Raw genomic sequence first — 26500 nt, forward strand, 5'->3', positions numbered from 1 at the left:
AAGTTAAGAAAAAGATAAGATCATTTAAGATAAAAAGATAAGATCATTTAACATAAGATTAGAAAGATGAGAAGAAAGATAAGTTAAGATCATTTAAGATCATTTAAGATCATTTAAGATACGATAAGATAAGATAGACAAGATAAGATAAGATAAAATAAGATAAGATAAGATACGATAAGATAGATAAGACAAGATAAACAGATAAGATAATAAATAAGATAAGATAATAAAGATAAGAGATAAGATAAGATAAGATAAAATAAGATAAGATAAGATAATAGATAAGATAAGATAATAAGATTTTATTTATCGCACCATGGGGAAATTTCATAGTTAACAGCAGAAATATACAACAAGATTGTACCTGCAGGAGATTAAACCAGAATAACAGCAGTTTTTTTTTGTTTTTTTTAAAGAAATAAATGTACTTTAATTTAGGCTAAAAATGGATGGCGTTCAATTTAATGTCAAGAAATATAATAGTTTTTAGTTTTTTTTTCTCACATCAGTGCAAGTTTAATCTTTCCCTAACCAAGCAAGTGCAGCATGTGCTCCGAGTATAAAGACTTATAAAATATGCTGTTTAATAAAACCATTGGATATTTTCAGCTGAATCGTTGGTCTTGTTGGTGGAAAACACAACGCTGTCATACAGTGCATGAAAAATTAAGTTAATTAACATAATTATTATATTGAAACTATACATAATTCAGGTGACATTACATTTATAATTCGGGTTCTTCTGTGAAACTGGTCCTAAAAACAGGACGTGGGGAAAAAATTCAAACAGATGTTGACGAATGTTATGAAACCAGTTTGGAAACACTTTGGGTCTATTTGAAAAATAAATACTAAGATAAACACTAAGATAAAACACATTTTTGTATTATTTTACATTATATTTTACCTAAATCCACATGTAACACAGTCAAAAGGACACGAAAATACACACTACGTTATGAATATCTCTCTATTCTCTCACAGGTGCATTTTGGGAACTGAACTAATTATTTAAGGCAGAGTGTTTCACAAAAATGACCGCTGTTGAAAAATAATTCACGATTTATATGTGTTTAAATGTTCAGGTTCTGTATGTAACACCAGTGGACACGATGGGTTCCACACCAACCTGGAATGAGACTGGACTGATGAGTCATCATTAGGTCCATCCTGGGGGAAATCTGCCGACATTTACCTTTTATTATTGGGTCTAAAAAGATGGAAAAGTGTCAGATACTAAAATAAACCCAGTTTCAGAGAAGAACCCAATTATCATATTGTGCATTTATTCCATTTCCCTGTATATGAAATCGTCATTTAGTTGTGTATGAATGTAACTTTTAGAAAACAGTGGGTGTTTTCTGCTCTAAATGCAGTATCTGATGGAACTTACAGCCCAGTTGTCAGGACACAAACAGTGAAATGAGTTCAGTAGGTTCAGACATGTTCCTCCGTTCCTGCAGGGATTACTGTTGCACGCCGTCGTCTGGACTTGCTGGAGGAAAAAAGACCATAAAAATGAAAATGACAGACACATGACATGCACAGCACGTTCTTGAAGGTAAATTGTTACAATAATCATGTCTCACCGTTTCAAGTGCTGTCAGTTTGCCCTGAAGTGTGGAGACCTGAGAGGAGACGAACAGTGAAAATACTGTAAATGAAAAGACTTTATATGATACGTGAAAATACAGACAACACACAACCACAGGACGGAATTAACCTTTTAAGACCCAGCAATGGATTTTTACAGCCTGTGAAGCTGGGCTGTGCTAGGAAAATGAAAGATCGACACTGTGGCTACCTAGTGGAAATGAGTGTAGCCACAGAATCCACAGCCAGTCTGGTCCAGTCTGGGTCCAGTCTGGGTCCAGTCAGGGTCCAGCAAGGTTTCAGTCAGGGTCCAGTCTGGGTCCAGTCTGGTTCCAGTCTGGGTCCAGTCAGGGTCCAGTCTGGGTCCAGTCTGGGTCCAGTCTGGTTCCAGTCTGGGTCCAGTCTGGGTCCAGTCAGGGTCCAGTCTGGGTCCAGTATGGTTCCAGTCTGGGTCCAGTCAGGGTCCGGTCTGGGTCCAGTCAGGGTCCAGTATGGTTCCAGTCTGGGTCCAGTCAGGGTCCGGTCTGGGTATAGTCAGGGTCCAGTCTGGTTCCAGTCTGGTCCAGTCTGGGTCTAGTCTGGTTCCAGTATGGTTCCAGTCTGGGTCCAGTCAGGGTCCAGTCTGGGTATAGTCAGGGTCCAGTCTGGTTCCAGTCTGGGTCCAGTCTGGGTCTAGTCTGGTTCCAGTCTGGTTCCAGTCTGGGTCCAGTCAGGGTCCAGTCTGGGTATAGTCAGGGTCCAGTCTGGTTCCAGTCTGGGTCCGGTCTGGGTCCGGTCAGGGTCCGGTCTGGGTCCAGTCTGGGTCCAGTCTGGTTCCAGTCTGGGTCCAGTCAGGGTCCAGTCTGGGTCCAGTCTGGTTCCAGTCTGGGTCCAGTCTGGGTCCAGTCAGGGTCCAGTCTGGGTCCAGTATGGTTCCAGTCTGGGTCCAGTCAGGGTCCGGTCTGGGTCCAGTCAGGGTCCGGTCTGGGTCCAGTCAGGGTCCAGTCTGGTTCCAGTCTGGGTCCAGTCAGGGTCCGGTCTGGGTATAGTCAGGGTCCAGTCTGGTTCCAGTCTGGGTCCAGTCTGGGTCTAGTCTGGTTCCAGTATGGTTCCAGTCTGGGTCCAGTCAGGGTCCGGTCTGGGTATAGTCAGGGTCCAGTCTGGTTCCAGTCTGGGTCCGGTCTGGGTCCGGTCAGGGTCCGGTCTGGGTCTGGTCTGGGTCCAGTCTGGGTCCAGTCTGGGTCCAGTCAGGGTCCAGTCTGGGTCCAGTCTGGTTCCAGTCTGGGTCCAGTCTGGGTCCAGTCTGGGTCCAGTCTGGTTCCAGTCTGGGTCCAGTCTGGGTCCAGTCTGGGTCCAGTCAGGGTCCAGTCTGGGTCCAGTATGGTTCCAGTCTGGGTCCAGTCAGGGTCCGGTCTGGGTCCAGTCAGGGTCCAGTATGGTTCCAGTCTGGGTCCAGTCAGGGTCCGGTCTGGGTATAGTCAGGGTCCAGTTTGGTTCCAGTCTGGGTCCAGTCTGGGTCTAGTCTGGTTCCAGTATGGTTCCAGTCTGGGTCCAGTCAGGGTCCGGTCTGGGTCCGGTCAGGGTCCGGTCTGGGTCCGGTCTGGGTCCAGTCAGGGTCCAGTCAGGGACCAGTCTGGGTCCAGTCTGGTTCCAGTCTGGGTCCGGTCAGGGTTCAGTCTGGGTCCAGTCTGGGTCCAGTATGGTTCCGGTCTGGGTCCGGTCTGGGTCCAGTCAGGGTCCAGCAAGGTTTCAGTCAGGGTCCAGTCTGGGTCCAGTCTGGTTCCAGTCTGGGTCCAGTCAGGGTCCAGTCTGGGTCCAGTCTGGTTCCAGTCTGGGTCCAGTCAGGGTCCAGTCTGGGTCCAGTCTGGTTCCAGTCTGGGTCCAGTCAGGGTCCAGTCTGGGTCCAGTCTGGGTCCAGTCTGGTTCCAGTCTGGGTCCAGTCAGGGTCCAGTCTGGGTCCAGTCTGGTTCCAGTCTGGGTCCAGTCAGGGTCCAGTCTGGGTCCAGTCTGGGTCCAGTCTGGTTCCAGTCTGGGTCCAGTCTGGGTCCAGTCAGGGTCCAGTCTGGGTCCAGTATGGTTCCAGTCTGGGTCCAGTCAGGGTCCGGTCTGGGTCCAGTCAGGGTCCGGTCTGGGTCCAGTCAGGGTCCAGTATGGTTCCAGTCTGGGTCCAGTCAGGGTCCGGTCTGGGTATAGTCAGGGTCCAGTCTGGTTCCAGTCTGGGTCCAGTCTGGGTCTAGTCTGGTTCCAGTATGGTTCCAGTCTGGGTCCAGTCAGGGTCCAGTCTGGGTATAGTCAGGGTCCAGTCTGGTTCCAGTCTGGGTCCGGTCTGGGTCCGGTCAGGGTCCGGTCTGGGTCCGGTCTGGGTCCAGTCTGGGTCCAGTCTGGGTCCAGTCAGGGTCCAGTCTGGGTCCAGTCTGGTTCCAGTCTGGGTCCAGTCTGGGTCCAGTCAGGGTCCAGTCTGGGTCCAGTATGGTTCCAGTCTGGGTCCAGTCAGGGTCCGGTCTGGGTCCAGTCAGGGTCCGGTCTGGGTCCAGTCAGGGTCCGTATGGTTCCAGTCTGGGTCCAGTCAGGGTCCGGTCTGGGTATAGTCAGGGTCCAGTCTGGTTCCAGTCTGGTCCAGTCTGGGTCTAGTCTGGTTCCAGTATGGTTCCAGTCTGGGTCCAGTCAGGGTCCGGTCTGGGTATAGTCAGGGTCCAGTCTGGTTCCAGTCTGGGTCCAGTCTGGTTCCAGTCTGGGTCCAGTCTGGGTCCAGTCTGGGTCCAGTCAGGTCCAGTCTGGGTCCAGTATGGTTCCAGTCTGGGTCCAGTCAGGGTCCGGTCTGGGTCCAGTCAGGGTCCGTCTGGGTCCAGTCAGGGTCCAGTATGGTTCCAGTCTGGGTCCAGTCAGGGTCCGGTCTGGGTATAGTCAGGGTCCAGTTTGGTTCCAGTCTGGGTCCGTCTGGGTCTAGTCTGGTTCCAGTATGGTTCCAGTCTGGGTCCAGTCAGGGTCCGGTCTGGGTCCAGTCAGGGTCCGTCTGGGTCCGGTCTGGGTCCGGTCTGGGTCCAGTCAGGACCAGTCTGGGTCCAGTCTGGTTCCAGTCTGGGTCCGGTCAGGGTTCAGTCTGGGTCCAGTCTGGGTCCAGTATGGTTCCGGTCTGGGTCCGGTCTGGGTCCGGTCTGGGTCCGGTCAGGGTCCGGTCTGGGTCCAGTCTGGTTCCAGTATGGTTCCAGTCTGGGTCCAGTCAGGGTCCGGTCTGGGTATAGTCAGGGTCCAGTCTGGTTCCAGTATGGTTCCACTTTGGGTCAAGTCAGGGTCCGGTCTGGGTCCAGTCAGGGTCCAGTCTGTGTCCAGTCAGGGTCCAGTCTGGGTCCGGTCAGGGTCCGGTCTGGGTATAGTCAGGGTCCAGTCTGGTTCCAGTCTGGGTCCGGTCTGGGTCCGGTCAGGGTCCGGTCTGGGTCCGGTCTGGGTCCGTCTGGGTCCAGTCTGGGTCCAGTCTGGTTCCAGTCAGGGTCCAGTCTGGGTCCAGTGGGTCCAGTCTGGTTCCAGTCTGGGTCCAGTCTGGGTCCAGTCTGGGTCCAGTCAGGGTCCAGTCTGGGTCCAGTATGGTTCCAGTCTGGGTCCAGTCAGGGTCCGGTCTGGGTCCAGTCAGGGTCCGGTCTGGGTCCAGTCAGGGTCCAGTATGGTTCCAGTCTGGGTCCAGTCAGGGTCCGGTCTGGGTATAGTCAGGGTCCAGTTTGGTTCCAGTCTGGGTCCAGTCTGGGTCTAGTCTGGTTCCAGTATGGTTCCAGTCTGGGTCCAGTCAGGGTCCGGTCTGGGTCCAGTCAGGGTCCGGTCTGGGTCCGGTCTGGGTCCGGTCAGGGTCCGGTCTGGGTCCGGTCTGGGTCCAGTCAGGGTCCAGTCAGGGACCAGTCTGGGTCCAGTCTGGTTCCAGTCTGGGTCCGGTCAGGGTTCAGTCTGGGTCCAGTCTGGGTCCAGTATGGTTCCGGTCTGGGTCCGGTCTGGGTCCGGTCAGGGTCCGGTCTGGGTCCAGTCTGGTTCCAGTATGGTTCCAGTCTGGGTCCAGTCAGGGTCCGGTCTGGGTATAGTCAGGGTCCAGTCTGGTTCCAGTATGGTTCCACTCTGGGTCAAGTCAGGGTCCAGTCAGGGTCCAGTCTGGGTCCAGTCTGGGTCCAGTCAGGGTCCAGTCTGGGTCCAGTCAGGGTCCGGTCTGGGTATAGTCAGGGTCCGGTCTGGGTCCAGTCAGGGTCCAGTCAGGGTCCGGTCTGGGTCCAGTCAGGGTCCGGTCTGGGTCCAGTCTGGGTCCGGTCTGGGTCCAGTCAGGGTCCGGTCTGGGTCCAGTCAGGGTCCGGTCTGGGTCCAGTCAGGGTCCGGTCTGGGTATAGTCAGGGTCCGGTCTGGGTCCGGTCTGGGTCCAGTCTGGGGTCGGTCCAGTCAGGGTCCAGTCTGGTTCCAGTATGGTTCCACTCTGGGTCAAGTCAGGGTCCGGTCTGGGTCCAGTCAGGGTCCGGTCTGGGTCCAGTCAGGGTCCAGTCAGGGTCCAGTCAGGGTCCGTCTGGGTCCAGTCTGGGTCCGGTCTGGGTCCAGTCTGGGTCCAGTCTGGTCCAGTCTGGGTCCAGTCTGGGTCCCTGCAGCAGGGCGCGTAGCGGCCGTGGTGATGAGCATAGCTCCCTGGGAACTTTGGGTAAAAATGCAGCCTTTTTCCTGCATTCTGGTGCATTTTGAGCTGAAAAATCTGTTCAATCTGGCTTCAGTTTCAGACAAAAAAAAATCATAAAAATTCACTTAAGTCAACATTTTCATGTAAACTATTTCTATTTCTAATCTAATATATAACAAAACAATAAATAATAGACTATAAATACAATTATTCTGACCACTGATGTTCATGAGATTCAATATAAAATAAATTTACCAGTGAGACAGGATTTATCATAAAGTCATTTGGTAATTAAATATGGACAGATATGGACTCTGGAATTATTTTATTTAGACTAGAACGTCCTCCTGCCCAGACTAGAATGGACATGGACTGATTATTAATTAAAACTTAGATATCTCAGATAATTGACTTCTTTTCAACTATTTGACTTTTGAGTACTTGCTGATACTGAGTACCAATACTTGTCCTTAATAATCCCATTCCAGTTGTTCGTTCCTTTTGTAAATGTGCTTTATTGTCGTTGTCATTAGTCTGACTGGAACAAAGTGCTGCTACTGACATTTAATGTGTTGGAATGAGCGTTTGTCAGTTAATCCACCAGGGGGCGCCGCTCTGAATTAACCATACTGGACAAATACCACGAAGAAGAGGAAAGTTTAATAATGAAGAAGAAGAAGAAAAAGAAGGTCAGTAATAACAAACCTGTAGACGACAGAGGAACACTACTGTGATACTAATGTTGCAGTGTTTTCTCTGTAAGGTTTAAAGTTTAGCTTCAGCAGGAAGAGAAAAGACAAATGAGACACAAGTTTGGTTTTCACTTGAATGAGCGGTAACTTCCCATAAGTGACATGTTCAGTGTGAATTCGTAAAAATCGGAAACATTCGGGGGAGTTGGATCGCTCTCGGCAGCGCTCTTCAGTAGTGGAGGCCGCATTTGTTCTTTTCCTTGGTTATTGACGTTTTCGATCACAGATGTCAGTTGGTTGATTTTACTGAAAAATACCTTCACCACTGTGGATACACGGGTTGAAAACAACTTCACCAACCAGGGAAATGCATCTCCAATGGAGATGTGGAGATAGGCCAGCACAAGCCTAGTTAAGAGTTTCACAGCTTTACTTTAAAAAAAAAAAAAAAAAAACGCTGTCCGTTGCAAAGGAAATTGCAAAAGAGAAAAGAAAAGAATAGATGTGTCTGAAAAAACTGCTGCATTATGCTGTTTCCAATCAAGACGATATTTAACATAAAAAGCCTTTTGTTTTCCTGGGTCTTAAAAGGTTCAAATAATCCACAGAAAAAACAAACCATTTAAATATTTTGTTTTTTTTTCCTGTCCTGAAATCTTAAAATTTTGGTGATTTTTTGTCCATTTGAAAAGTCAAACTGTTCTGAAATAAAATGCTAATCAAAGCCACTGTCCTTGATAGATTTGTGTAAAACTATGAAGAAAAACAATAATAATAATAATGATAATAAATCACGATTACCTTTCATCATATTCTACAATGGATATTTTTGTAATTTAATTGTTTAGTTATTATGTAAATTGTTTTCGATTAAATTTTTTTCCACAGTAGAATCATTTTTGATTGAAGTTTTAAGTGATAATTAAAATCCCTGTCAACAGTGATTCAGTTGCACAGGGTTTGTGGATCTGATTATTCCTTTAAAAGCCTGAGTTTAACAGTTGAAACCTTTATAAATCTCCAAAAGTCTTACCGCTGCATTTAGTTCGTTTAGTTTGTTGGTGTCAGGAGGAACTCCACCTCCATGAGTCTTAATGTCATCGATTTCTTCTTTGTTGGTTTTTATCTGGAAAAAAGTTGCATCTTCAGAATTTAAACAAATCTATAGATTATTCCTCCGTCAACCCTTATTTACAGTAGCTGAGAAGTGCAAAACACATTTAGATTTCAAAAAACCTGAACAAATCTGAAAACAAAATAGCATTTAGGAAACACTTTCACATTTTAAAAACAAATTTACATTTCATAAAACACATTCGCACTGGTAAATAAACTTACCTTCCCACGATGAACACAGTTAGCACCGTTAGCATTAGTTAGCACACCGTTAGCCGCTTAGCACTTCCTTCTCCGCCTCTCCTCTGTTTTGATTGGTTGCTGATTGGACCAATCACAACAGTTTCTGCGCTCACTTCCAGTGTTAGGACATTCCCTTTCCATTAAGAGCGGCCTTTAGTTAGTTTGTTTCAGGATTTGTATTTATGTTTTGCCACTTGTAAATTTGTCTCGGCACTTGTACAAGTGTTTAATATTTTGTAAATTTGTTTCCTAAAATGTATATTTGTTTTGACATTTGCAAAGGTGTTTTAGGAAATGTAAATTGTTTTCAAAATGTAAAAGTGTTTTCTAAATACTATTTTGTTTTCAAATTTGTTAATGTGATATTTGAAATGTAAATGTTTTTTCACTTCTGGGCCACCGTACTTATGACCCTGTTTGTGTAATCCCCACTGGTGTTTCTCTGAAAACATCAGGTTATTTCCATTTTTGTGAAGGAATAGTTTGTAAAAGTAAACATTTTCATGTAATTTTCTTTTTTTACACTAAAACAAAGATATACATTTGTAGTTCTATTCTGTTCTATTCTATTCTATTCTATTCTGCAATCCACTCCCCTTAAAGACATGAATGAAAACAAAAATAATAAAACAAAATTAATAATATAATAATGATAATAAAATAATTGATTACCTGACTTAGAAGTTGGGTGAGGTCTTCATCTCCTACTTTGACTCGACCAGATGCCGACGTCTTGAATCGAATGTCCTTATCGTTCCCAGTCGTGAAGACGAGGTGACCGTTATCTGACAGCATCCGAGGCCTAAAGGGTGGAGTCACATGATTACACAAAACTATTTATTTAATTATCTCCTCACAGAGCCATGACTTTAATGGTCAAAGAGGTTGAAGTCCAACTGTTCTGAAACTGTGGGTTTTCTAACAGAGAATGTACAGAAATAAGTCTGCACAAAAGAAACAAACAAAAACAGTCTCCTCCTGGATTGAATGAAAGTTTCCATTAGTTAATTACTGCAGTGATTGTATTATTATTATTATTATATTATTATTATTATTATTATTATTATCACTTATTCAGTCACTTCAGTAGCTGTTTGGTTTATTTTTTTTACATTTTATTGTCATTTATTTGAATTTTTTTAAACTTAGCTCAGTTTGTGGCTTATTTTGTTCATGTTACTTATTAATTTGTTGGTTTATTATTCTTTTTTTATTCTTTTAATTGATTACTTTGGCTGCCCCCTGGTTTTCTGCCCCCCAGTGGATTATCATCCCACAACAGACAGTGGAGGGTTTGTTTTTTAGGCCCGAGCCGAGTAAAGCCGGCGCAGGGCCTATTGAGTCTGCAGTGGGCACATGGGGACGAAATCGCCAGTGACGCAGTTGCCTTTCTCCACTGTCGCCACTCTCACACATATTCACATTCATGGCACTGAGACCTTTCCGAAGATGTACATGACATGTGCACAAATCGCATATTTACACCTGCTCAGAATGAATGGGAGTCAATGGGCCACGCCCACTCCGGGTCAGTCACGTGGGTGTAAGTGCACGACACGTGACATCTGACACCACAGACATGTGGGGGAGCTCGAGAGCTTTCAAATAAGGCCAAATACGTGGTTGCCATAGAAACGGCTATGTTGTTCTTGTGCTCAGATTCTTATTTTTTTTCTCCTGCTCTTTGAGCTCTATTTTGACCCTCTGGACATTTACAAAAACTCACCAAATTTTGCCTAAATTCAGAAGTGTGAGAAATTGAATTTACATATAGGTTTCGTAGAGGTCGGTAAAGAAATGTTGCTGCAGCGCCCCCTTGAAAAGTGGAAATGCATTGCGCCAACGGGAGCTCGTCCAACATAAAGTTTGTCGTAGAGCCACGAAAATCGGTACACAGATTCATCATGAGGAGACAAACAAAAAATATTATTATGGCCACGCCCCTAAACCAACCCTTAGTCGGCCATATTGGATTGAAATTTCCAAATGCTGAGTCAGCGTTTTCGCTGACGTCGTATTTTAACTATCTCCTACTAAGCCGTTTGGCCGAATGAGCTCAAAATCGGTGTACAGTATCTAGAGAAGTGGGATATCAAAAGTTATCCGAATTTTTGAATCGGTGTCACCGTTTTTGTGCAACGAGGTTACAAACTTTGCGAAGTTTTTTCGAAAATTTGCCATCACAAAAATTTCTTCAGCTCAGACATACAAACACCGATTTGGCTGAAATTTGACTCAGACGTCTATCTCCCAGGCCTACACCCATTTATTGAAAGAAATTGAAATTTCGCACTATAGCGCCCCCTACAAATGTACCTTTACAAAATGACATCAGTTCGGACATACGAACACCGATTTGGCTTAAATTTGACTCAGACATCTGTCTCCCAGGCCTACACCTATTTGTCAAAAGAAACTGAAATTTTGCACTACAGCGCCCCCTACAAGTTTTTTTTCTTAAATTTTTTTATTAAAATTGCTTCAGTTCGGACATACAACACCGATTTGGCTCAAATTTGACTCAGACGTCTATCTCTCAGGCCTACACCCATTTATCAGAAAAATATGAAATTTGGAGCTAAAGCGCCCCCTACAGTTTTACCTTTACGAAAATTACTTCACGTTAGACATACAAACACCAATTTGGCTCAAATTTGAATCAGTTGTCAATCTCCCAGGCCTACACCATTTATCAAAAGAAATTGCCATTTCGCTCAGTAGTGCCCCCTACAAATTTACCTTCACGAAAATTGCATTAATTAGGACAAACGAACACTGATTTGGCTCAAATTTGACTCAGTGGTACATCTCGCAGGCCTACACCCATTTGATGGAACAAATTTAATTTCAGCTGCATAACGCCCCCTTCAGATTACTTATGCAAAAATTACTTTAGTTTGGACATACGAACAAAGATCTGTCTCAAATTTGAATCAGTTGTCAATCTCCCAGGCCTACACCCATTCATCAGAAGACATTGAAATTTGGTGCGAGAGCGCCACCTTCTGAACGATGGACATACTTCTACTGGACGTGCCCGTGGCAAGGGCCTTTAGATGCCGCTTGCGGCTTTAATTTTTTTTCTTTCTCCTGCACTTTGAGCTCAATTTGACCCCCTGAACATTTATGAAAACTCACCAAAGTTTGCCCAAAATTCAGAAATGTGCAAAATTTAATTTACATATAGGTTTCGTAGATGTCGGTAAAGAAATGTTGCAGCAGCGCCCCCTTGAAAAGTGGAAATGCATTACGTCAATGGGAGCATGTCCAACGTAAAGTTTGTCGTACAGCCACAAAAAGTTGCTCACAGATTCATCATGAGGAGACAAACAAATATTATTGTGGCCACGCCCCTAAACGAACCAGAAGTCGGCTATATTGGATTGAAATTTCCAAAATGCTGAGTCGGCGTTTTCACTGACGTCGTATTTTAACTATCTCCTACTAAGCCGTTTGGCCGAATGAGCTCAAATTGGTGTACAGTATCTAGAGAAGTGGGACATCAAAAGTTAGCCGAATTTTTGGGATCAGTTTTACCATTTTTGTGCAAGGAGGTCGCAAAATTTGCAACGTTTTTTCAGAAATTTGCCTTTACAAATCTTTCTTCAATTTGGTCATACAATCACCGATTTGGCTCAAATTTGAATCAGATGTCTATCTCCCAGGCCTTCAGCCATTTATTAAAAGAAATTGAAATTTCGCACTATAGCGCCCCTACAAATGTACATTTACAAAAATGAAGTCAGTTCGAACATACGAACACCAATTTGGCTCAAATTTAACTCAGACATCTGTCTCCCAGGCCTACACCTATTTGTCAAAAGAAACTGAAATTTTGCACTACAGCACCCCCTAGAAATTTTTTACAATTTTTTTATTAAAATTGCTTCAGTTCGGACATACGAACACCAATTTGGCTCAAATTTGACTCAGACGTCTATCTCCCAGGCCTACACCCATTTATCAGAAAAAATTGAAATCGGTGCCATAGCGCCCCCTACAATTTTACCTTTGCAAAAATTACTTCACGTTAGGACATACAAACACAAATTTGGCTCAAATTTGAATCAGTTGTCAATCTCCCAGGCCTACCACCCATTAATAAAAGAAATGCCACTTCGTTCAGTAGCGCCCCCTACAAATTTACCTTAACGAAAATTGCATTAATTGCGACATACGAACACCGATCTGGCCTCAAATTTGACTCAGTGGTACATGTCACAGGCCTACACCCATTCAACAGAAGAAATTTAATTTTAGCTGCATAGCGCCCCCTACACATTTACTTATACAAAAATTTCTTTAGTTCGGACATACGAACAAAGATTTGCTTCACATTTGAATCAGTTGTCAATCTCCCAGGCCTACACCCATTCATCAGAAGACATTGAAATTTGGTGCTAGAGCGCCACCTTCTGAACAATGGACATACTTCTACTGGACGTGCCCGTGGCAAGGGCCTTTAGATGCCGCTTGTGGCTTTAATTTTTTTGTACTTTTTCAATATGGCCACTATCGTTAAATCATCCAAACTTTTTGTAGGAAAGTCTTTGGTAATTTTCAAAATTTATGTAGTTATTTCTTTTTTTTTTAAAAATCTTTAAAATAAGTACTTCAACAATCATAGTTACTTTATAATTGATTTTTTTATAGTACAGTTAAATTGTGTTAAAAATGTGTGTATCAGATTTGATACTACAGGAATATAAGATACTTTATAAAAATGCCAAATGTATTAACTGTGATACAAAAATATATCATAAACAAATAATGTGGCAACATGTTTTGTTTGAATTTTGTTAAAGGTTGAATAACACTAGTCTACAATTTTTTTTTTTTTTTTAATTATCTGCCTCAGAGATTAAATGTGCTGAACATCCACCTTTAACCCTTAAAGACCCAACGTCCACCTTTAACCCTTACAGACCCCAACGTCCACCTTTAACCCTTACAGACCCAACCTCCACCTTTAACCCTTACAGACCCAAACCTCCACCTTTAACCCTTAAAGACCCAAACGTCCACCTTTAACCCTTAAAGACCCAATGTTCACCTTTAACCCTTAAAGACCCAAACGTCCACCTTTAACCCTTAAAGACCCAAACGTCCACCTTTAACCCTTTAAAGACCCAACGTTCACCTTTAACCTTAAAGACCCAAACGTCCACCCTTTAACCCTTAAAGACCCAAACGTCCACCTTTAACCTTAAACTCCCAACGTCCACCTTAACCCTTAAACTCCCAAACGTCCACCTTTAACCCTTAAGACCCAAACGTCCACCTTTAACCCTTAAGGACCCAAACGTCCACTTTAACCCTTACAGACCCAAACGTCCACCTTTAACCCTTAAAGACCCAAACGTCCACCTTTAACCTTACAGACCCAAACGTCCACCTTTAACCCTTACAGACCCAACGTCCACCTTTAACCCTTACAGACCCAAACGTCCACCTTTAACCCTTACAGACCCAACGTCCACCTTTAACCCTTTAAAGACCCAAACGTCCACCTTTAACCCTTAAAGACCCAAACGTCCACCTTTAACCCTTACAGACCCAAACGTCCATCTTTAACCCTTAAAGACCCAAACGTCCACCTTTAACCCTTACAGACCCAAACGTCCACCTTTACCCCTTAAAGACCCAAACGTCCACCTTAACCCTACAGACCCAACGTCCATCTTAACCCTTAAAGACCCAAACGTCCTCCTTTAACCCTTACAGACCCAAACATCCACCTTTACCCTTTGTAACACCCAAACGTCCACCTTTAACCCTTAAACACCCAAACGTCCACCTTTAACCCTACAGACCCCAACGTCCACCTTTAACCCTTACAGACCAAAACGTCCACCTTTAACCCTTACAGACCCAAACGTCCATCTTTAACCCTTAAAGACCCAAACGTCCTCCTTTAACCCTTACAGACCCAAACGTCCACCTTTAACCCTTAAACCACCCAAACATCCACCTTTAAACCCTTAAACACCCAAACTCCACCTTTAACCCTTACAGACCCAAACGTCCACCTTTAACCCTTAAACACCCAAACATCCACCTTTAACCCTTAAACACCCAAACGTCCACCTTTAACCCTTACAGACCCAAACGTCCACCTTTAACCTTAAACACCCAAACGTCCCCTTTAACCCTTTACAGACCCAAACGTCCACCTTAACCCTTAAAGACCCAAACATCCACCTTTAACCCTTAAGACCCAAACATCCACCTTTAACCCTTAAAGACCCAAACGTCCACTTTAACCCTTAAACACACCCAACGTCCACCTTTAACCCTTAAACACCCAAACGTCCACCTTTAACCCTTACAGATACAAACGTCCACCTTTAACCCTTAAAGACCCAAACGTCCACCTTTAACCCTTACAGACCCAAACGTCCACCTTTAACCCTTACAGATACAAACGTCCACCTGTGATTTTTGAAGGACTAAAGTGAGGACAGATGTAAAGTCTAGATGAACTGGGTGTGAAATTATTGGATGGATCTGATGATGCATTTAAGTATTCACCTCCTTTGATGAAGGTTAAAAAAAAAAAAGTTCCTCAAGTTTTAAATATTTAGGAATATTGAATTGAGATGACAGATACGTTTTTTTTGTTGCTGATTTTTTTTTTTTTTTTTAATGGTGTGAATCCTCGATGTATGGAGCCTGGGAAGGGACATGTAGAACAAAAAATTATTGCGTTATAACGCAATAGTTGAAAAGTTTTTGCGTCATAACGCACTAGTTTTCGCATTGGGATCCCATTCTGGATGGGAGCGTGTCAGCTCTGAAACACCTGGACCTGCAGTCCCTGTGTCCTGTGCATGTGCAGTTCAGATGACCGGAACTCTTTCATTATTTGTCCGATCGGAAAAATTCCAACAGTTTCTGAAACCTCAGACTCTGTGCTTTATGGACATTCTCGGGTCAATGTGAAAATTTCACGGGCACCCGTCCTAGAAGACACAAAATAGCCATTCTGACTGTAGACGCACACAGCAGAGCGGATTCACGGAGCGGAGAACCGGAACGCATAACGGAGTGGAGAACGGATTAGATCTAGAGTTGGGAGAATAGAACAGACGGACATCCACAGTTCCAGACCAGCCTGGAGGTTTAGGATGGATCTGGGACTGAAGGAGAGACTGGTGGAGCAACATCTGAAGAAGAAAGGTAAAGCTGACCAGTTCCATGTAGTGGACGGTCTACAGGACTGAAGCACTGTCTGCTTCTGTCTGTGCACTGTGGACCAGTTGGACTTTAGCGTTTGTGTAAACTGAGGCTGATACTGCATGGAGGTTTTAGAGAAGAAAGGAGGAACCCTGGAGAATCTGGGGAGTTTGGACTATGTTGGACTTTCTGTGCGTAAAAGTGTGCATGACGCTCTCCAAAATAAGAACGCAGACGCTGATGTTCGGTGACTTTTCTCCTCAATAGTAGAATTTGAGCTGGTCTGGTTTGTGTGGTCCACTGTTCTGTGTGTGTTCTGTTTCCATGTGTGTGACGGAAGTCACATTCAAGGATGAAGAGGGAGGAGCCACGGTGAAGAACACAGACTGTGGAGATGAGAGCAGAGACTGAAGACTGTCCACACACAGATGAAGGACAGAGGAAGAGACTGATGATGAGTTCAAAGACCACACACAGATGAAGGACAGAGGAAGAGACTGATGATGAGTTCAAAGACCACACACAGATGAAGGACAGAGGAAGAGACTGATGATGAGTTCAAAGACCACACACAGATGAAGGACAGAGGAAGAGACTGAGGAAGAGACTGATGATGAGTTCAAAGACCACACACAGATGAAGGACAGAGGAAGAGACTGAGAAGAGACTGATGATGAGTTCAAAGACCACACACAGATGAAGGACAGAGGAAGAGACTGAGGAAGAGACTGATGATGAGTTCAAAGACCACACACAGATGAAGGACAGAGGAAGAGACTGAGGAAGAGACTGATGATGAGTTCAAAGACCACACACAGATGAAGGACAGAGAAGAGACTGAGGAAGACTGATGATGAGTTCAAAGACCACACAGATGAAGGACAGAGGAAGAGACTGATGATGAGTTCAAGACCACAGTGAACACATCCACAGGAGGACTGACTTTTCCCACAGACAGTGAACCCATCCACAGGACTGACTTTTCCCACAGACAGTGAACCCTCCACAGGACTGACTTTTCCCACAGACAGTGAACCCGTCCACAGGACTGACTTTTCCCACAGACAGTGAACCCGTCCACAGGACTGACTTTTCCCACAGACAGTGAACCCGTCCACAGGACTGACTTTTCCCCAGACAGTGAACCCGTCCACAGGACTGACTTCCCACAGACAGTGAACCCGTCCACAGGACTGACTTTTCCCACAGACAGTGAACCCGTCCACAGGACTGACTTTTCCCACAGACAGTGAAACATCCACAGGACTGACTTCCCACAGACAGTGAACCCGTCCACAGGACTGACTTTTCCCACAGACAGTGAACCCGTCCACAGGACTGACTTTTCCCACAGACAGTGAACCCGTCCACAGGACTGACTTTTCCCACAGACAGTGAACCCGTCCACAGGACTGACTTTTCCCACAGACAGTGAACCCGTCCACAGGACTGACTTTTCCCACAGACAGTGAACCCGTCCACAGGACTGACTTTTCCCACAGACAGTGAACCCGTCCACAGGACTGACTTTTCCCACAGACAGTGAACCCGTCCACAGGACTGCCTGTAGGTGTGCACAGACTCTTTTCCATGCTCAGACTGGGCCATAGGAGCTCTGTCTGGATCAGAGCTGTGAACTGACACAACTGTTTGTGCAGAACCATGAACATGAAGGAACTGTGCAGACACAGAACAGACAAATGTCCTGTTGTGTGTGTGTGTGTGGTGTGTGTGTGTGGTGTGTGTGTGTGTGTGTGTGTTAAACACCTGTAGAGTTTGACCTTTGACCCTGTTTTTGCAATAAAAGGAAAATACTCACAGTTTGTTGTAAATACTTTTTATACTTTAAGAGTTCATGTTTAACTTTCAAATCTTGTATCCATGTGTCATTTCAGTGTTTTTCTGCTAAAACTAAAAAAAAACCTAATTCCGTTTTTGTGTTTTTCATCATTTTAAACTGTTATTACAGTAGTAAAACAAACAGTGAATTATAAATGACTGCTATATTGAACGGTCGAAGTGTTCTGCAAAAACTGACAAACGGACTCAAAGTCTATTTTCTGACCTTTTTATGATCAAAATTAGAAAACGAGTGCAGGTGGAGCATCTTAGGCTCAGGAGTATGAAGGATTTGAATCCAATGCACACATCCTCCTGTCTCATAGACCATTCCCACTCGGCGTACTTCCACCTGTGTCCATGAAGCTGCACACAGACGTGAAGCTGGGCAAATAGGAATTTCATTCTGAAACTGTTGGAATTTTTCCGATCGCACAAATAATGAAAGAGTTACGTCATACTACACAGGACAGGGGGCGTGTCAGACCTGACACGGTCAGACCTGAACTGGACCACAACGTACTATGTACGGACCTCAAGCAAGAGAGAGCAGATATGATTGTGTTGTAACGCAAAACTATTGCATTATAACGCAATACTTTTTATTTTTTGCATGTCCCTTCCCGGACTCCGTACCGATGCTTGATGCTGTTCACATTTAATTTAATCTAAGTGGTGTATCAGGTGAAAAGGACAGGCAAAAAACCCTTTTGTTTCTAGAATATTCCATTTTTTGGTTTTTATGTTTATTACGATTATTGTACAAAGTGCAATGATGATGAACAAACCAAAATAAATTCATTCATTCATTCATTCATTCATCACATAATTATGCTTTTTTCACTCTAAAACACAGAGGAAAGTTCAGAGTTGACATTATTTATATCCTCCTGAGACCCAGTAAGTAAAAGTTTTTTTTTGTTTTTTTTTTACCTAACTGCCTTGATTGGAAACCGTATGATTCTATAGTTTTTCAGATACTTTTATTTTTATTTCATTAAATGTCATTTGCAGTGGACAGTTGTTTTTTGTTTGTTTGTTCGTTTGTTTTAGATAAAGCTGTGAAACTCCATTTATTTATTTATTTCAAACATGCAAAGAAATAAAATAAAACAAAGCAAATTAAGACAAAAACAAATAACATTTAAATGAACTGAGTCTATCTTTAAGAACGTGCCAGTCTGAATTGGCTGAAAAGCAGAAGGCAGAAGTATAAAGTTCACTGCTGTTGCCTACAGAGGACAAAAATGCACTGGTGGTTCTCAGGAGGATGTATTCTTCTGTTCTTAGTAGACTGGTCCGGCCCACTTCAGATCAGATCTGACTGAATGTGGAACCTCAACTAAAATGACTTTGACCTCCTGATGTGAAGTGAATGTACTGTCATGTGCAGACAGTGTTTGAAGTCGAGCTGTAGATCTGACACTAACATTCCTTTGGAGTTAAACCCATTCTCTGGTTAATTCTCCAATTTCACTTTTTTTTTTTTTTTGTTTGTTCAGTGTTTCTATTACATATTGAGTCATCCAGAAAAGCATAATACAGTCATTGTATTTGTTTTGTTTGTTTGTTTGTTTTTATACCCAAACCCATGAACATTCCCACCCTGTTGCACCATAATAAAGATGATAATTGAAAATAATAATAAATTAATTAAAATAAGGAACACAGACATTACACTGTAAGACTGGGTAAGTTGAGTTTACTTTAAAATTTGAGGAAACCGGTTGCCTTAAAAAAATTAAGTAATGAGTAATGAAAACTTGAGTGTATTAAACTGAAATGCTTGATTTGAATGGAATTGTTATTTTAAGTCCAACACACTAAATGCCAAGTTCATTCAACTGAAAATGTGTTGCAATGTCAGTTGCTTTGTATTATCATTAGACTGAATCTCATCAGTTCATTGGACTCAATTCCAAGTTGATTTAAATTAAAATCTTTTGCAATATAAATTGCTTTGTATAATTATTCAAGTTATTGTATTGTAGTGGGGATGGAAATCAGGCAGGAAGATAGCTCAGTGTAATTAGCCAGAACAGGAAGTGCTTCTAATTTGGTAAGGCATAAAGGTTTACATGAACACGTGTGGTTGAACAGTTAAATCCATAGTTGTTCCTCTGGCTCTGACTCCTGGTGCAGCTGTTCAAAAATACAAGAACAAACCCAAAAAGGACGATAAACACTGACACACACACACACACACATTCAGTTCCAAATGAACACTAACAGTACAACCCACTGAACCCTGCACAGAAAAACAACACCTTTACAACTGCAGGAACAATTACCCACAATGCACTGCAAGATTAACAGGTGTGGTCAGGACTAAAACTGAGGGATTTAAATCCATTCAACTGAAACTGTTTTTGTACATTCGACTATGTCTACAAAATTAGTAGAATATTCTGAACATTTTATAGTACTAAAGTAATAGTAATAAAACTGAAATCCTTTAAGTCTTTGGAATTAAAAGCATTTTACCGAATACAAAGTCCGGGCTTACAGTGTAGTCACAGACTCGTATTAATAAGACTACTCTGGAAAAAAGTGAAGGCTCGACCTATTTATGTGGTCGCTTTTCCATTGACCCTCAAATTGCGTGAATATAACTTGCGCATAAAAATTTAGCAAATGGAAAAAAACAACAATTTTGCCCAAAACTCATTTTTTGGTTAAAAGATTTTGCGCTGGCAAGAGGTGGTTTTTTGGGCGTAGCGCAAATAGTATATCACACAAAACTGCAATAGAAAGACGTTTCTTCGCAAATAGATTCAGGTGAATTAAAAAAACGGATGTTGACGGACGTTACAACAAGAGAAGAAGAGAAGAAACATGTTGTGGTCTGTGTGGACACACCAGGAAACCACATCATTTTTTAATTTAGTATGAGATAGTGGGGTAATAGATAATACTAATGAATATATCTGTAATTTAACACCATATTTACGTTCATGTTTTATGGAATGACTTCTCGTGTCATCTCATGATAATAAATAAACAAATCATCGCATTTGTGATTGAATGGAAAAACCCACATTACCCCACTTCTGTTTTACCACATTTAGTAAATATGGGTAAGGTTTGCACAGATGTCCAATGGAAAAGAGACTGTGATTCAGAACAGGCTGCCAGGTCCAATTTCCCATTTTGACCCTAAACTGTATCTGTGAAACTACAACCAACCAGCATTTTTTTTTTTTTTTTACATATTTATATATTTTTTGTTATCCTGAGTACAATGGAAACATAAAAGTACAATACAATATTAATATAACAACATGAACAGAGCAGGAACATAGAAAGGGGACAAAGTATGCAAGCAGAATAATACATCAGTTTACAACAAATGTAAGTCTTCCATAGATCAGTGGTTTTGATAGCTTTTTTATTTTCAGAATACTGAATATTTGAAATATTACGGAGCCCGGGAGGACACATGCAAAAAATAAAAAGTATTGCGTTATAACGCAAAAACTATTGCGATATAACGCAAAACTATTGCGTTATAACGCAATACTTATACTTATACTTATAAACTATTGCGTTATAACGCAATCATATATGCTCTCTTTTGATTGAGGTCCGTACATAATACGTTGTAATCCAGTTCGGGTCCGACCGTGCCAGGTCTGACACGCCCCCCTGTCCTGTGTAGTATGACCGTAACTCTTTCATTATTAGTCCGATCGGAAAATTCCAACGGTTTTTGAATTAATTCCTATTTGCCCAGCTTCACGTCTGTGTGCAGCTTCATGGATACAGATGTATGTGCGCCAAGTGTGAATGATCTGCGCATGAGAAGGAGGATGTGAGCATTGTATTAAAATCCTTTACACTCCTGAGCCTCAGATGGTCCACCTGGACTGGTTTTCTTATTTTGATCATAAAAAGGTCGGAAAATATGCTTTGAGTCGTTTTGTCAATTTTTGCAGACCACTTCGAACGTTCAATATAGTCATTTATAATTCACTGTTTGTTTTAATACTGTAATAACAGTTTAAAATGACAAAAAACACAAAAACGGAATTAGTTGTTTTTTTTGTTTGTTTTTTTAGTTTTAGCAGAAAAAACACTGAAATTAGACATGGATACAAGATTTGAAAGTTAAATATGAACTTTGAAAGTATAAAAGTGTTTTAAAACAAGCTTTTATGTGCAAAAACAGGGTAAAAATCCAAACTCTACAGGTGCCCCCCCCCCCCACTACCACCACTACCACCACCACCACCACCACCACACACACACACACACACACACACACACACACACAGGGCATTTGTCCGTTCTGTGTCTGCAGAGTTCCTTCATGTTCGTGGTTCTGCAGAAAACAGTTGTGTCAGTTCACAGCTCTGATCCAGGCAGTGCTCCTATGGCCCAGTCTGAACATGGAAAATAGTCTGTTGAAACCAAAAGTCCGTCCTCCTGTGGATGTGTTCACTGTCTGTGGTAAAAGTCAGTCCTCTGTGGATGTGTTCACTGTCTGTGGTAAAAGTCCGTCCTCCTGTGGATGTGTTCACTGTCTGTGGTAAAAGTCAGTCCTCCTGTGGATGTGTTGAATGTCTGTGGTCTTTGAACTCATCATCATCAGGCTCTTCCTCCGTCCTTCATCTGTGTGTGGACAGGTCTTCAGTCTCTGCTCTCATCACCAGAGCCTTTGTTCATCACCGTGACTTCTCTCTCTTCATCCTTGAATGTAACTACCGGTGGACACATGGAAAAATAACACACGTAGAACAATGTATCAGACAAACAAAACAAGGTCAAATTGGTACTATTGAAGAAAAAAAGTCACCGAACATCAGCGTTTGCACTCTTATTTTGGAGAGCGTCATGCGCACTTTTACGCACAGAAAGTCCAACATACTCCAAACTAACACATACTCTACACGGTTCGTACTTTATTCTATAAAACCACCATGCAGTATAAGCGTCAGTTTACACATGTACTAAAGTGAAACAAGTACAAACTCCACAGATAAAAGCAGACAGTGCTTCAGTCATGGAGAAAATCCACTCAATGGAACTGGGTGAACTTTACCTTTCTTCTTCACATGTTGCTCCATCAGTCGCTCCTTCGGTCACAAATCCATCCGTAAACCTGCAGGGGGTCATGGGACTGTGGATATCCGTCTTGCCTACATTTTCCAAAACTAGATCTAATCCGTTCTCCACTCTGTTATGCGCTCCGGTTCTCTGCTCCGTGAATCCGCTCTGCTGTGTGCGTCCCCAGTCACCGATGGCTTATTTTGCGTCTTCTAGGACAGGTGCCCGTGAAATTTTCGCACTGACCCGAGAATGTCCATAAAGCACAGAGTCTCAGGTTTCAGAAACCGTTGGAATTTTTCTGATCGGACAAATAATGACAGAGTTACGGTCATCTGAACTGCACATGCACAGGGCACAGGCCTGCAGGTCCAGGTGTGTCTGACCTGACCCACCTGTCCGATCCCGAATGCAGATCCCAATGCAAAAACTATTGCGTTATAACGCAATACTTTTGCGTTTAAACGCAATACTTTTGCATTATAACGCAAAAACTATTGCATTATAACGCAATACTTTTGAACTATTGCGTTATAACGCAATAAATTTTTTTCTCTTCATGTCCCTTCCCGGGCTCCGTAGAAATATACTGAGTAAGCTCAATTTTAAAGATTAAAAAGGAAGGTTTGTGATTGGAGAATTTGGATTTATGAATGTGGTATTTTGCTAAAAAATAGAATTAGATTGATGATGTAATATTGATCTGATTTGTTAGCAGGATGTGAGAAAACACCAAACATTGTTCTTGCATTAGTAAGAGAAAAATCTGAATCAATATTAGACCAGTCAGCATTTAGGACTGGATTTGTCTTCATCAGTGACTCACGTCTGGTTAAATGTTACTTTTGTTCTGGAAGTGTTTGACTTGTGGACCAGTGGAAACATCTCAATTCCAAAAAGTTTGAATTTTGTGGTTATTATTTAAGGGGTCAGGGTTTAGGGGGTTAACTCACTGATCTGTGACGGCGTTCCTCTCGTCCCGTCGCTGTCCCGTGTCCGTCACCTCCCCCTGCAGTCCCACCAGGACGAAGACCAGCAGGAAAAGCAGACACGACAGCCACAGTGTCCCGGCCATAGGAAGCTCTGTCCGTCCACGGTGCAGAGCCCGCTCACTTTTACTAAAGTCTGATGGCTTTGCAGACTCTTAAGGGTCACCTCAGACTTTGACCTGACAGTACAACCATAAACACAGCATCATCTACAAAAGCACCTTCAGTTTATTATCAGCTCGCACGTCTCACATGATCAGCAGATGAATAACCTGCTGGGACTGAGTCTGTGTGCACTGGACTGGATTCAACCTGGACCTGGACCTGGACCTGGACCACCTAAGACTGACACATAGGGGACACACCTTTAGAAACTGCTCATATTTACAGCTGCAGCTACTGATTATGTTTGGAATCGATTATTGGTTATTTTCTTGGTTTTGATTCTATTAAATGACAGAGTCGGTGAAAAAAAGTCGTAAAAATGTGAAACAGACATAATTCTACTAACACCAGCTGATCGACTTTTGACAGTTCTAGTTCAGTTTTTCTGTGCATCAGTTCCATCCATGTGTCCCCCCCCACCTCTCCCCCAGTCTCTCTCTATCTCTGTCGCTCTCTCTTTTCTCCTCCTTTCCTCTCTCTCTCTAACCCCCACTGCTCCTGTCACTCGTCCATCCTCCTGAGTCTGCTTCTGCTCCAGGTTTAAACCTGTTAACGGTCCTTTTTCCTTCCTCTGTTTCCCCTCACAGTGTTTGCTCCTGGAGGATTCTGTTGGTTTCTGTAAATTGGCTTCAGTCTGGTTTGGACCAACTCCATATGTAAAGTGTCATGAGAGAACTTTTGTGATGATTTGGTGCTATAGAAATAAAATTTGATTTGATTTGATGTCTAAAAATGACAAACAACTCATCTTTTATTCCAGAACCAGCTGAAACAACAACCACAAAAAGTATAAAAGCAAAAGAACATACCAAAAATATCACTATAGAAATAACAATAACAACAACAACGGTATAAAAGTTTATATAAACTAGAAAAGCACTCGGAAAGCACAGACCTCCACCAAGGCAGATCAGCGCCCCCCCCACCCCCCCCAATCACCACCAAAATATAATCATTTGTTCCCTGTGCCAGTATCAACATTTCCTGACAATTTCATCAAAATCCTTCCATAATTTTTTGAGTTATCTGCTAACAGACAGACAGATAGAGAAACAAACAAACAAACAACAAACCCAAATGAAAACATAACCTCCTTGGTGGAGGTAAATATGTATATAGAAGTAAACAACAAAAACAACAGTATAAAGCCATGGAAAAAAATGATTATTCCATCCAAAGTCCTCTAAAACACTGCTTCTGTAATCCAGTCCTAACTCCTGTGTGTGTCATGTGGCTAAAACAGACAGAACAGAAAACATGGAATGAATCAAAGCACTGTTTGTGTCAGTACAATCACACACATACTGATGGAAGAACTGAAGTAACTTTGGTTTTTATCCAGAAAACATATATCAGCTCTGAAATTCAACTACTATGAGACATTTGTGTTGGTATCATTATATTTGTCCAAACAAACGGACCTTTAGTTGGACCAGGAATTAAAATAAACAAGAAACTGAAGAAAACAAGGAGTGGACTAATCATGTTTTCCACGACTGTCTCTAAATGTGTTCAGATGTAAACTGGTCCAGTCCAGTCCAGTCCAGTTCTCTGACCTCTGACCTGTCAGCTCAGTCTGGAACACATTTGGATCCAACTGACTGAGACCAATCTGAACATGGAACGAAACATCCGACTGGGGCTTGGGCCTGGACTCATGTGCGTCACAATAAGCGTCCGTGTGAAACACTACAGTGGAACCAATGTTTAGCAGCAAACAAATTAAGTAAACGAAGCTTTGATTCTGTCATGTCTGCTCCCAGACTGTGTCTGTCTTTTCTGTTTTGTCTGTCATTTCCCTGTTTTTATTTTGGTTAAGTTCCCTCTTGTGTCATGTCTGGTGTCTTTACTTCCCCTCCTTGATTGTTTCACCTGCTCCTGATTACCTGACTCCTCCCTGATTATCTCCACCTGTGTCCAATTGTCTTCCCGCCCTCTTGTGTATTTAAACCCTGTGTTTTCCCCTGTTTCTTTGCCAGTTTGTGTTCTACCTTTGTGTGCTCAACTACCAGCGTTTTTGGATACCTGTCAGTCTGTCTGGCCCGTTTTGACCCGTTTTTGCCTTCCGACCACCGAATTCTGCCTGTTTCCTCGTCTGCTGCTCGTCTGGTTCTGACCTGGTTCGTACTTCGTCTTCTGATTCTGCCTGTTCCCTGACTACCTCAGCCTCCAACGTGTTACCTTGTGTTGACCCTCGCCTGGACCCTGACCGTGAGTAGCCTTTCCCTCATGTCCCGTTTGCCTCCTGAATTGCCCTCCTGTGTATGACCTGGCTTGTTTTTGACTATCCTCTGTTTTGCCCTAGTCGGGGTGTTGACGGGAATCCTCTGGCTCGGCCGTGCTGACCATCCATATTCCCCGCTCACAGCCCGGACGAAGAGTCCAGAATCACACGCCTTCACAGACGTGTTAACATTTTTGTGCTGTGTTTTTACTACTGTGATTGTGTTTAATAAACACTCTCAGCTGGTCATCTGTGTTCTGGTCTTGCATTTGGGTTCAGCCTTTGTACTAGTCCCATTACAGTACAAACTGGCCAATAAGATGACCCAGCAGACCTAGACCAGTCCAGGAGGCAGTCAGGTCCCAGGGACAACGCTTAGGGGGACATGAACAGATTTTGCACTCCCTAATGGATAAGATGAATCAGCTGTCCATTCAGTTTTCCCAGTATTCTGGTAACCAGGCTTCTGCTCCGGTCCCGCCAGTCGAGAATATTAACTCTGTCTCACCCGGTAAAGCCTTGGAGGAACCCCAACATCCCACCTCCATCTAAGTACACAGGTAACCCTGATACTTGCCATAATTTTTGTACACAACTGCAGCTCATTTTTGATTCCCAGCCCCGCCGTTTTGCTAATGAGTCAGCTAAGGTTGCATATATTGCTAGTCTGTTGGAAGGTCCTCCTCTAAGCCTTTTCAACGCAGCCTATGAACAAGGGTTCTCCCATCACTCAGTCAGCCTCGGGTTTGATGGCTGAGCTAAAAAGGATTTAGGACCATCCTATCCGTGGACCACAGGC

General features: G+C 43.2%; 1 pseudogene; it reads right to left on the bottom strand.

The window, feature by feature from the left end:
* The window catches only part of LOC115411688 (tRNA (cytosine(38)-C(5))-methyltransferase-like), a 35639-nt pseudogene extending 12241 nt beyond the window's left edge, over positions 1–23398 (bottom strand).
* Between the last annotated feature and the right edge of the window lie 3102 nt (positions 23399–26500).

The sequence above is a fragment of the Sphaeramia orbicularis genome, chromosome 20, assembly GCF_902148855.1.
Source record: "Sphaeramia orbicularis chromosome 20, fSphaOr1.1, whole genome shotgun sequence".
In the NCBI taxonomy this organism is placed as follows: domain Eukaryota; kingdom Metazoa; phylum Chordata; class Actinopteri; order Kurtiformes; family Apogonidae; genus Sphaeramia; species Sphaeramia orbicularis.